The 11,801-nt window shown below is 56.0% G+C and overlaps 1 protein-coding gene across 3 annotated transcripts in view; it reads right to left on the reverse strand.

Annotated features, from left to right (window-relative positions):
* Positions 1-11,801, reverse strand: part of BCL9L (BCL9 like) — an 87,258-nt gene that overhangs the window by 36,966 nt on the left and 38,491 nt on the right. The gene's annotated exons all lie outside the window — the stretch shown is intronic.

Below are 11,801 nucleotides of genomic sequence, written 5' to 3' on the forward strand. Positions count from 1 at the left end.
ACCTGCAGCGTTCTCTTCATCTTGGTCTACGGGGGCTTGTGTGAAAATAATGACCAGAATTGATGCTGCCTGCTCAGCCGCTTTGTCCCTCTCCATGTCAGGCAGCCTCTCTCCTCCTGCAGGAGCAGGAAAAGCTCTGCCCCTAGGTGGTCCCTGCCAGGCACTGGGGCTACCTCAGCACCAGATGCCAGGCGGTCCCTGCACACATTGCACTGCACTGGGATCACCACACAGACCTGTGCCTAGTTGCAGTGCCCGATTTAGGCCAGTGCCAGACTCCAAAGCGATCTCGAGCACACGAGATGCATATGGGGAAGCCAGCTGGGGCACGTCACTGGACCCCCCCCCCCGCCCCTGCTCAGTTTCTTTGCAGCTATGCCTACGGACTGAGGACGTGCACCCCACAGATCCACACTGCTGGATACGGGGGGCTGCAGCTGAGGGCTCGTGATGCTCGTTTCAAACATCCTGGCTCCTGGAAGTCTCAACGCTCACTTTGAAAAAAGAGGCACTTAAGGCTCGCAGTGCTCCCCCACCCCCCAACACCTCTAGCCCTATGTTGTACTGTTTCTTCCCATAGTAAGCAGAAGGGTGTAACAATGGTGGCAAAAACAAAAGCAATTTGGGGAGTCCTAGAAAGCCTCTGCAGGATCCCAGGAACTGTCCCAGACAAAGCAAACCCTAAGTTGTTCCTGCTGGAGCAGCAGCTCCCCTCCGAGGAGCGAGGGGGAGCGAAATGAGAGCAGAGCTTGTGGCCTTCCCTGAAGGCCATGGGGACAGCTGAGCCCCTCAGCATGGAAGCTGCATCCTGGGAATTCACAGACCAAAGCAGAGCTTAAGAACATCATCAGTGGCAAAAGGCTCTCAAACCTTTCATGCTCGCATCTGCATACAGGTGAGCTGATGCTCCCTGTATCACCCCAGTACTTAGTGCCGCGGGCAAGGAGAGAGAGGTGCAACCCCCCCCCCCGTGCAGACTGATATTAATGCTCAGCGTTGGCTATTTCCAGTGTACAAACAGTACCTGCTGGCTGCTCGCAGGGGCTGGCAACAAATAGGCAGCTCATGTCCTGTCCTACCAGAACAGGGCTCAGGTCTCCCTTGGGCAGGCAGAAGATGTTCTTGCCCCTGCCAGCAAGACACAAGCATTATGTGCCCAAACCCCACGCCCTGCACACACAGCACGCAGAACACCTGAACAACCCTGTTCTCCCTTCGGCAACACAGCACCCAGCCTCTCTACACAATGTCAGGCTGTTCACAGATGAGGGCTTTTTGTTTCTGTCTTCCTTGTGGAAGCACGAACTCCCCAGTGCATTTCCACCAGCCACACCTGTACCACTGAGGCCAAGAGCGTTTGTAAACACCTAGAAACAAAGCTTCACCTATCGGCTCCTTTTGCTTCCCGAAAGCTGGCCCACGGTTGGCACAGCTCCTCGGTGCCAGCCGGCTGAGGGAGGCTGGGTTCCCACTCAGACCTCGATTGCACAGCCTCGGGCAAGTCATTTCACCTCAGTTTCTCCATCAAATGGTCAGCAGGAGAACAGCCGGAGTCGACTCCTCCAGCACGCAGACGCACACGACCTGCATGCTTGGCGCTGGCAGATGCGGCACACACCAAGTGCAGAGGAGCTGACACGGCCATCGGCCGGCACAGGCCCGTGCTCCACAGGCAGCTCCCCCTCTTTCCAGACAGCATCACTGCAGGCAGCAGTGAAAACAGAAAAACAAGCTGCCATCCCGCACCTTTTCCCTCTAGACTGACTCTCAAAATAAAAAACAGCTTCCACTTGTCCCAGTCCCGGGAGAGGACAAGAGAGAAAGAGGTTTGTTGTCAATACACGAAACTGTCGCTAAGTGAAGGAGAAAAAAAATATGGGGGGGAAGGGGGAGAAACGAGGGAGGGGACAAAACCACATTTTTACTTCTGGTGGCCAGCCAGCTGACTGACTCAGCCAGTTTGGTCTCCTGCCATACAGATTTAAAAACAAAACCAAGCTCTCAGAGAGGGGAGAGAAAGGGGATTCAGATGAATGTGTTTTTTTGTTGCACGTCCAACAGATCCTAGACCAGCCTAGCATGCACTTAGGAAAATGGCTCCTCTGTCACATTCTGTCTGGCAGCTCGGCACAGAGCAAGACGTAGCACAGGTCTTTTGCTGCCACGCGACTGCTAAGATACGCGGCACATGACGCCTGCCACCGCACAGCTCCCAGCACCGCGCTTCACTCTATCGCTTCTCAAGCCTAAGTCTAAGGCTCGGGGTCTGCCCCCAAAGCTGGCTCCCTCCAGCCACCCAGACTGCTGGAGAGACAGCAGCCGGTGTCTCCAGACAGATGCTGTCTACCTGCCAGCTGCTACAGCCAATGCCAGGGCAATCATTCCTGGCTTTCTGCATCTGCTGGAGAGAGGGAGAGATGCTCGGTACGTTCCTTGCCGCCGCAGCTGCGCGCAGGTCGCAGGCCAGCGCTCCGCGTTGCCAACACTTCCCCACCTTCACGTGCTCCCTGCTGGAGGAATGCGCGCAGGGGTGGGAGTGGGGAAGAAGTTGTTTTGAAACATCAGCTCCTGTTTTATTTATCTGGATCCCACAGTGCCCATGGCACGGCAACCACTTGTAATGAGCACTTACTGTTCCCAAAGTGCTGCACAAACACGAACGTGCACTCCCCACGCCCTTTGTGGCAATGCAATACACTGGTACGCTCAGCACTGTACCTGACACGCAGAGCTCGCTGCCTCACACCAGCTCTGAGCTCCAACACAACTGGATAGTCATGAAATCACATATGTGAATAAGCAGTATTTGGCACTTTACAATCGCACCAGGCATTACAAACACTAGCTGGTGAAGCCTCATGAGCCTCCCACGCAGTGATCGCCCATAGAAACTGGCCAGCCTCCCTGGAGATTAATCCCTTACTCTGCCGGGAACGCAGACAGTGTAAGTTACCTAAGGAGCTGATGACATCTAAATGCAAACCCTGTGCTCTTATTCCCATTTCAAGATAGCAAAATTGAGGCTCAGAAAATCCCAGGCCTTGCCCAAAGCTGTACCAGTCATCAGAAAAGCCACGAAGAAAACCTTTGCACTCTGGCCCCCAGTCCCCTAATACGGCCGCTGAGACAATATTGCTTATTCACACTAAAACACGGCCTGTGAGTAGCTCTGGACAAGGATTCAGCTCCGACACTGACCTGCAGACCTGCAAGCCTTGCAGGGTCTCAGAGCAGAGGTGCAGACGTGCACCCCGTGGGGAGGAGGCGGCAGGTGCAGGACACCCCAGGGGCTGCTCTGGAGGCCCGCAGGGAGCACGCTGCTGCCGGCGCAGCCTCTCATGGGGAGCAGGCAGGCAGACGCGAGCACAGCTGCCGAGCCGAACAGGACCCGCTGCCGCCCAGCGCGGCACACCACCGCAGACCGGCGGCTCAGACTCTCCCCAGCACATTGCCCCCAGGCCAGCAGGCCAGCCTCACCTTCAGAGATGTTTCTGATTTGAACAGAAAAGGAGAAAAGGAGAAAGGAGGGGGCTGGGGGCAGGGGAGGGGAGTGATGGTAGACGTTTGCAGCGGAGCTAAAAGGGGAGATTTAGTAACTGTCGGAAAAAATGGCTGCTTTATTGCAGGCAGCTTGTAAACCCTGGAGCCTGAAGGTCTGGGAGTAATTTCTCCCTCCCACGTGCTGGGCTCAGTTTGTACTGGGGGTCAGGGGTCAGTGCTTTTCCAAAGCATTCTGGGACACACGCCAAGTGGAGCAGGCTGCGCAGCCCCGCTCCTGCAGCAGGCGCAGGCGGTGCGAGGCGCCCGGCCGCAAGCTGGAGCGCGCTTAACCCTTCGCAGGGCGGCTGCTGCGCTCCCCTGCCCTGCTGGGCCGCCCCGCCAGCGCCAGAGGAGGACGTGGAGAGCAGCCGCAGGGGACGTCGTCTCCAGGGCCCCCCTGCGAAGGGCTGGAGGCAGCCGGCCTGCGGAGCAGCACCTCCCCGGCTCAGTCAGCCGGTGCCCTCGCTTCCTCTGGGGCTGGGCTCTGGCGTCCACGGGTAAAGGGCCCGCTGCGCAGCTCTGCTGCAACCAGGTCCTGCTGCAGGCCAGATCCGAGGAGTCAGAGCGGGGGAAAAACAAGAGCCCAGCAGAGCAGGAGCCCTGTGCCTGGGGTAAAGCCCCAGCATGGGAGAAAATGCTGCTCACAGGAACATTCCCTGCCCCATCTCAGAAGGGAGAACCATCCAGAAGCACAGTCTCTGAGCCCCAAACTGCTCCCCCTCAGCCCAGACGCTGCCTCCACTTTGCCAAAGCACTGCCGAGCAGCCTGCGGGCACCAAGCCACAAGCAAGGCACTAACCAGGTGCTCTGCACCCGCAGGAGGTAGCTGTCCCATAGGCAGGGTAAAGCCAGGTTCCTGGCACCCTTTCTCTGTTCAAGGGAAGGTCCCCAGACACCTCCTCAGCCCTGGCACCCCTCGTGCCACATCAACGCTTTCCTCCCGTGGCCACACCGTGCCAGGCTGACACCCCCACTCCCTCTTTGCGCTCCCTGGGGACACAGCAACCACCACCACGTGGCACCTCCTGGCTCCCAGCTCTGTGTAAGCACCAGAATCTACCGGTCTCTTTGGCTGCTGGTGGTGCTCCCGTTTGCAAGGGGAGGCTTTAAATACAGCCTGCCCAGGCTCCCTTATCTCTTCAGTCACTTCCTGCCGGGTGCTGGGACAGAGCCCAGCTGGCTCGCAGAGGCACGGCTTTGCTGTCTCACTCCTGCCATGCATCAGCCCTGGATCACCTGTGCAGACGAGCGCAGCTTCCTGCAGCATCTCAGCTTCCTCTCCCCGGGAGGTGTGCGAGTGCTGCTGGCCTCCAGCCCGGCCTGGCCGCCCCCACCCCACCGAGTAACCGCCAGCAGACACAGAGAGGGAGCTCAGTTCTGTTTCTCGGCGGCGTCTCCCATCCCTGTCTCAGACGCGTGCCCCATCTTTCCCTCACTTTCTCTGCTCTGTGCTCGAAGCTGCGCGGTGCGGACGAGGACAAGGGGCCTGTGGGTACTGCCCAGGCAGACGAGTGCTGGGCTGGGCTCTGGCTGCCAGCTCTGCTCCGTGCTCTTCCCCCGCGCGCCCCACGCTGGTCCCGGCGGCTGCAGACGAGCACTGCCAGGCACGCTGGGCCCCGTGGCCAGCAGCACAGGGAAGCCGTGGCCCTGCCAGCACTGCGAGCCACCCCAATGGCCTGGCCCACAGCCCATCGCCACGCCGCATCCGTCTTGGGTGCTCAGTGCTTTCACCAGCTTCTTCCATGCCCAGCAAGCCAGCCCAGGGTCTCAGGCCGAGCGGGGCAGCCACCCAGCAATCCCACCTCCACAGGCACAGACCACAGGCCTACAAAACGAACAGGAGGCAGAGTGTGCTGTCGGCAAACCGTGTGCTGAGCCACGCTCCTCATAACGCTGCACTTTCTCCAAGCTGGCAGGGGGTCTGGCTGTGCCTTTGCACCCCTCCACCACAGAGACTGTCACAGTGAAGATGATCCATCTCCCTCCAAACAAAGACTTGTGCCTTCTTGTCTAAATCCCTTTGAAATGCACTCACATCTTTCTGATCCAGGTACAAAACGGCAAATTTCCCCACCGGCTCCATTTCTTCTATCTTTCCAAGCTGCTGTTTTCATGTCCCACCTGCAATCCCTCAAGCTCCTTCTTCCAGACCTGCCTTTACACTCAGAGCTACTGAATCCTCTTTCATCCTGTACCTTCACTTCTCACTAATCCATGTACCTCAGCCCTCCTTCTGGGCTTTCCCTGAGATCACAGCCCAGCGCTGTCTTCTTGCTCCCAGCTGCTGCTTCACCAGTTTCAAGAAAAGCAGTTTGCTGTGTCGCCCTGTGCCCCCTTCATTCAGTTCTTTCAGTCCACTCCCCAGCTCCTCCACGCTCATCTCCAGAGACATCTGATCCCAGAAACTCCTTGCAGTCAGGGCACTCAATGACGGTGCTGGGGGACCGCTTGGGCTTGCAGTGACGATCTCCTCACAGGCTACCTCCCTGCTTGTTTGTACCAAACACACAGCCTCACACAGGAACCTGGTGCAGCAACACCAGGAGACCGAAACCACCGAAATGCCGCTTTTCAGGGTGCTTCCTGCAACCAGGACTGCAGGACTCCCAACTCTGTGGAGCACTCTTGGGAGGCAGAGATCCACAGCCTTACTTGCTGCACCCACAGAGCAAATCTTCCCACCGCCCCACCACAGCAGAAAGAAATACGTTTCCCTTCTCCCAGAAGGGCCCTGATGAAGACCTGGAATGTTGAACTTTGTCCTTCACAGCTGCGCAGGACAGACCCGAGCCAGACGCCAGAGCAAAGCATCCAGCCCTGGCACCAGGGCTGCAGTTCACAGCTGACCTTGCTGCATCTGCTCCAGCCAAACAACTCCAAGCTTTTTGCCCCAGACTCTGTGCGTGTCTAAGGCCCCAGGCACGAGCTGGAGACCTGCCAAGGAGCGGGCTGCCTGCTTGAATCATAAGCCAGAGCAGGGTAAGCATCACCTTTAAGCCCTTTCCCTCCATCAGGCACCCTGTTTTTTTCAGCTACGGGCTTGTGAGACGGAAGGCTGCTTGGAGCTGCGCCAGCAGCAGGGAAACCACCATTTCAAGGTCCTGCGAAGGAGCCTGTAAGAGCAGGAGGGAGCTTTGGTCGGGCGTGGGGGGGAGATGCACAGAGCAGGCTGTTCGCTGGGAAGCTGCAGCCGCTGCCAGGAGGCGGTGGGGGGAGGAGGCAGCAGATGTCCGCAGACAGCATTTGCTGAGAGCCTGCAGCGCTCCAGCCCAGCAAGGGGAGGAAGGCGGCGGCTGGTGCCACTGCTGCTGCATTGTAATTGAGCAGGACAAACATGACAGTCTGCTGAGAAAGCTTACGCTGCCTTTCCCTCCAATAACTGCGAGTTCAGAGACGGGAAGCGGGAGCCCCGGGACCCCGGCTCGGGGCCAGAGAAAGTCCTCGGAACGCCAGGCAGAAGACCTGGGGCGCGGGCAGAAAAGGCGCTGCAGGGAGCGCTGCGCGACCCTCCCCGGGAAGCTGCGGCGCCTGCAGGCCTTCCCACCAGGGCTGCGCCTGGCTGCGGAGGCCCTGGTGAAGGCAGCCTGCTACAGCCCAAGGGCTCCCTCTCCTCCTGGTGTATGTGACGGTTTCTGCAACCCAGAGTCCAGGGAGAAGAGGTGGTAAGTGCCCACAGATAACAGAGGGCTCTGGCGGAAGCAGAAATACAGCCCCCGGGGCTCTGGCTACCAGCCTGCCCCTTCAGGCACCAAAGCCTGCTCCCTGCTCGCCCAGGACCCAGGTGCCCTGGCTCACAGCCGCTTCCCCTTGTCAGCATCTGGCAGGGAGCGCTCAGGTTTACGACACCCCCATCCAGAGCGAGGGGCTACATTTCCCCTTCGTTCTGCAAGCGGATGATGGAGAACACAACCGCCGGTGCTGTGGCGAGCAGCCAGTGAGCCCAGGCCCAGCAGCGCTGCTTTCTGTGCAAACACGACGTGTCAGCTGGGCTCTCGGGCAGCCCACGTGCTTCGAGTTTCCTGTCTCTGGGCAGAGGAGGTTTGCTTCCTCCCTTCAGTAATGAGGCCGACCAGGGGAACTCTGCAATCAGCAGCCACCCAGCAACGCAGACTGCCTGGAACCAGGCGTCTCCCACAGGTTTTGTTCTGCACCTGGGACGCAGCGAGCCAGGCTGCATTGCTCTGGAAGGATGGAGGGTGCCGAGAGCAGCACCTTGGAGACTGCGTCCTGCAGCACTGGGACGCCGTGGGTACAGCAGCTCCTGAGCAAGCCACGCTCCCCTCAGGCAGCCACGCTGACCTACGCGCTGCTCCCTTGCTCCCCGCGTTGCTCAGAAGGATGCTAGGACCCCCAGAAAAATCAGCACTTGCCTGTTTTAGATGGAAAGGAACCGACTTAAGCCAGAGGGGTCTTTGGCTCATTAAGCGATACCGCCCTCAGGCATGGTGTTCAGATCAAATTAAGCAGCTCCTGGTCTCCTCCTACAGCAAAACGAGACACAGGCTGGCACTTGGGTCCACTTGAGTCCTCTTAAAGTAAAAATTAATTGATATGCAAATCAGATCAGGCATTAGACTAGTCTGCTGGCCAAGGGCAATGCGCAGCCTCCCCACTATTCTAAGCCACAATCCCAACATTCCTGCATCTCTCCTCCTTCCTGCGCCCCAGCTCAGCCATTAGCAACAGTTCTCGAAAGCAGAGGGGTCGCCACCAGCGCACGCCACATGCACGAGGGAGCCTGGGTGGCATAAGCTCATGCAAACTACGTCCCAGCTCTGCCTCACGCCCTCCCTGCCCATCAGTATGTTACGTCTGCATGAACGTGGCTGGACTCTCACCTCAGGCTGAGCCGTTGCCCACGATCCGAGTCTGCTAAGTAATACAACACAGCTGCTCTGGGCACTTCAATGCCTCTGCCCATTGGGGTGCCAAGGGAGTAGCAAGAGAAGTAAGAGCCTGGCCTCCTGGAGCGCTATTAGAATTCTTTCCATTTCCAAGAGGAATTCTTTGCATGTCCTGATAGCTTTTCCAAATATCCTGCAAACATAACCACAGCCACAGCCACACCACAATGCCAGCAGCAAGGAGCAGCCACGGATCAAACACCTAATCGGCAGCCATTCAACATACTTGGGGATCAGATCTTCAAAGAAGGACAATGCCAAAATATGGCACTACCCCTCCACACACCCACCTCTCCTAGCGCCTTCCAACTAACCAACCACCAACTGCAGCTACCCTCTTCTGCAATGTGTTTCAACCAGAGGTTGGCAAAGCAGTTAACCTCTCCATCTGGCTGCAGCAAGAAGAGAACGCGGCTCAGCAGCATGCAGCTGGGGATCAGCTGTCCTGACGGATGCCAACATTGTTCCCTCTCACAGAATGGGAAACTCTCGAACAAGAGAAGGCTCAGAGCAAGGCACCGCTAGTGTCAGCATCAGAACTAGGAAATCCTAGGATGGCTGGTTTGCATCAGTTGTTTTAAACCACTGGGGACCTCCAAGGGCCTGCAGGCTACTTCCAAGAGTGCTGTGAAGACTACTTAGGAAAGACAGCCTATTATTACAATAGCCCTAGATTTGTTGCATAGGGGTCCATACCAGTATCAGAAAAATTTCAGGAGCCCTTAAACTAAGGAGAAAAAAAGTCTAAAACCTACTAGTATAAGTAACATATTTTAATTAGAATAGGACTTTTTGAAATTACTTTGGATTAAAAAGCATAATAAACCAAATGATAAACATTTGCCACTAGTACCTGAGTCCCTGAATACTTTGAAATCCCTATGTGAGGTAGGAAACAGTTGCTTGAAGTTCTGACCATGTAAATGCTCAGGCAGGTAAATCACTCTTCTCACTAAAATAACACACGCACCTACAAAATCAGGGCTGGAATTAGAGCTTGTATTAAAATATCTGGAAAAGGCAAAACACTTTTTTTCTAGTGTTCTGCTTGAGGCAAAGTAACTCCTTTATTATCAACATAATGTTTAGAACTTCAGCTGATGAAAAAATTATTTACAACAAGCAAAAATGGGCTTGAGATGAGTGAGGTTTTTGGCTTTTTTTTTTTTTTGGAAACAGGCTCCAAAGCACTGAATTAGATTAATTTTTTTTAAAGGAAGCTTTAAAAGAGTAAGGAGCGCAACTTGCACTGCATTCTCCATCTGCACTCTCCAATGGAGGTGAGCAACTCAGCTGGAGCACTACTGATCTGTGGAGATGGTAGGGAATGAGAGGTGCTGCTGGCTGGTGCAGCCATTCTCATGCACTTATCTGCTCTTCATTTGGGGTTGTACTGTACCAACAGCAAAAAAAGGCAAATACGTCTTTGGACTTCTCTTTTGCAGCATGAAATTCACGTGAAACTTTGTGAAAGATTTGCCACCGACAATTAGGAAAGTAACAAAAGAGTACAAAAACATCCACTTCAGCCATTCTAAACCTGATATACGCAGAGGGCATCACAGAAATAAGCAACAACAGCAAAAACACATTTTGCTGTTTCTGGAATAGTTTGCTATTATTTTCCCCACTTGAACTTCCCTGGGGCCTACTGACACCGTGAGGCCCAGGTGCAGCCATCCCACCAGGCTCAGCCAGCCACGGGGCACGGGGCTAAGTTGCACTCCAAGAGGGAAGCTCCCCAAAGCCATGCAGTGCGTTCACCCCCACGGGTAACCCCAAAGAGCATTAGACTCTGTGCCAGCACTTCCTTTTGCCTGCTGGCTGCCTGAAGCACAGCAAACAAGGCACATTTGAAGGATATCACGGAGTCTCGCTCCTTGCTAGAAGTACCACAACAGCTGATCCAACAGCACGTTTTGTTTGCAAATCGGTCCTCCCCATTACGTTGCTTAATGGATGCTTAGACCTGGCCTAGATCTTTCAGACCTGGGCTCAGAGAAGAACCAGGTACACAGTTGACATCCTTTGCTGGGCTCCCCAAAGCTGCAGATGGAAACTTCTCCACAGGAACCAAGTTGCAGGCCCGTGGTGTCCGCTGGTCCCTAGACAATGGCACGGGCCCAAACCTTCAGCAGCCAGCATCCGGCCCCACACACCTCAAAAGGCAGCAATGGAGGGAGCTGCGGGTGCAAACCTCTCGGAGGAGGTGAGAGGGAAGGACAGCATTTCCCAGAGGCACCAGAGCCAGAGCAGTGCGCGCCAGACAGAAGACACGAGCCTACGTGTGCAGGCTGCTTCCCCACTTATTCCCTCCCCTGCCCACTCCCCGCCGCTCACCCAGAGGTGCCCATGCCCTCAGCCTGCACACTGCTGCAGGACTTGCACACCGCTTCGTGGCAGCTTCCAACACGTTTCAGAGACGAGGCACTCTCTTCCACCCCCTACGGAGCCCGTCTTTTCAGTTCCTCAACATCACCAGTACCAGCTCTAGGTAAGGAGACCGCTCATGGCTGCAGCCAGCAGTGCTAGGACTGCCGGGGATTTAGTTCTCGAGCGGCCGAGACTCAGCCAGGCCATGCTAATGGCAGTGTCAGAGTGCAAGCAGCGGAAATACAAGCACAAGATGAAAGACTGCACTGGCCCAGCCATGCCTGAAAAGCAAAAGGCAGACCCAGTTTGAGAGGAGACCCAATGCCTCAGCTCTGCGAGAAAATCAACAGGAGGGCTACGTTCGTACCTCCGAGCAGCAAAGCGAAGGAGCTTGGCCTCTATTGTCAAATAAGATCTCCGCTCCTGCCTGTGAGCCCCGTGAAAAGAAGCAGGACTTAGCACTCATTTTCCAGGTGGAGGAGGGGATGCAGCCCAAGGGAAGTGCTTTCTCCTGCCCAGCACAGCAGAAAGCAGGGGATGGGAGAAGTGACAAAGGGAGAGGAGGGCACATTTCTGGTGCCTGCATCCCACTCTTAGGGCTGCCAGGCCTGCACAGGCTGCCAAATCAAATAGCTATCCGGAGCCACCCTCCTGACAGACAGGACAGGCAAAGCCCTCAAAGCAGGACTGGCGCGAGGCTCCTTCTACCCAGGGCAATCACTGCCCACATGTGAAGCTCATTGATTATGACTGGCAGCAGCTGATGCTTACAGATCACACAGAAACCTCAGTCCCTCCCACTGAAGAAGCTCCACAACTCCCCAGGCAGATGCAATTTTACATATTCCAACCACCATCTCCACCTCTGTCCCCGCAGATGCCTTTTGACCATCAGACACAAATCTGGGACACAGCGAGGACACACAAGGAGCATCCAGCCAAGAGCAGATACCAAGCAGGCAGGCTAAGAAGCTAATTCTCAGT

Source organism: Anser cygnoides, chromosome 21 (genome assembly GCF_040182565.1).
Source record: "Anser cygnoides isolate HZ-2024a breed goose chromosome 21, Taihu_goose_T2T_genome, whole genome shotgun sequence".
NCBI lineage: Eukaryota > Metazoa > Chordata > Aves > Anseriformes > Anatidae > Anser > Anser cygnoides.